Below are 1251 nucleotides of genomic sequence, written 5' to 3'. Positions count from 1 at the left end.
GGTCGAGACAGCAGGTGCAGTAGAGAGAGAGAGAAAGAGAGAGAGGGAGAAGGAGTCAAAAACAGCAGGTCTGGGACAAGGTAATAAGTGGTGAACAGGCCAGGGTTCCATAGCCGCAGGCAGAACAATTGAAACTGGATCAGCAGCACGACCAGGTGGACTGTGGACAGTCAGAAGTCATCAGGCCAGGTAGTCCTGAGGCATGGTCCTAGGGCTTAGGTCCTCTGGGAGGGGAGGGAAAGAGAGAGATGATTAGAGGGAGCATTCACGCAGGACACCAGACAAGACAGGAGAATTACACCAGATATAACAGACTGACCCTAGCCCCCCGGCACATAGACTACTGCAGCATAGATACTAGAGGCTGAGAGGGGGGATGTTGGGGGACACTGTGACCCCGTGCGACGATACCCCGATCAGGGCCAACCATGCAGGATATAACCCCACCCAGTTTGCCAAAGCACAGCCCCCACACCACTAGAGGGATATCAACAGACCACCAACTTAATACCCTGAGTATAGCCCACAAAGATCTCCTCCACCGCACGAGCCTGAGGGGGCGCAAAACCAAGGTGGTGAAAACACAGCTTGTACATTATAAAGTCAAATGCTCTGACATACGATCATATGATCCGAGGGATTACCACCAACCAGTGGCAACCCGTCATTCAGGGCATTTAACCCAACCCTTCTGAATCAGAGATGTGCCAGGGCTGCCATAATGAATGGCAGTAGAGGCAAAGGTGATGCATTTCCTGCTTTACAACTTTCCTGCTTACAATTTGTGTAAGTCCTATCATCAACTGATTTAGCTCAGTTGGTAGAGCATGGCGCTTGCAGTGTTCGATTCCCACTTGAGACCGGTACGGAAAACAGAAGTAAATGTATACACTCACTACTGTAAGTCGCTCTGGATAAGAGTGTCTGCCAAATGACTAAAATGTAATTTCAGCCAGTGTATGGCTGTGGATTGACTGCATTGTTTAAATGGAATGCTGGCATATTGGCAGTTAATTCAAACAAATTATGGAATCATTCGTCTAAAACTGTCTGGCATTCCTCTAACAAACATGCAGTGCATATACGGTTCAAATTGATTGTTTTACACAATATCTTATCACAGCACTGGCGAACCATGGTGGATTTACTCCCTTACTAAAATGGCTGACATTTTAGACCGTCATAAGAAGTTTGATGGCGATTGGTGAGTCACGAATTTCCCAGCATGCGCTGCAAATCGGTCATTTTTAT

The sequence above is a fragment of the Salmo salar genome, chromosome 17, assembly GCF_965601325.2.
Source record: "Salmo salar chromosome 17, fSalSal1, whole genome shotgun sequence".
NCBI lineage: Eukaryota > Metazoa > Chordata > Actinopteri > Salmoniformes > Salmonidae > Salmo > Salmo salar.
Note: the sequence above shows the minus strand (reverse complement) of the source record.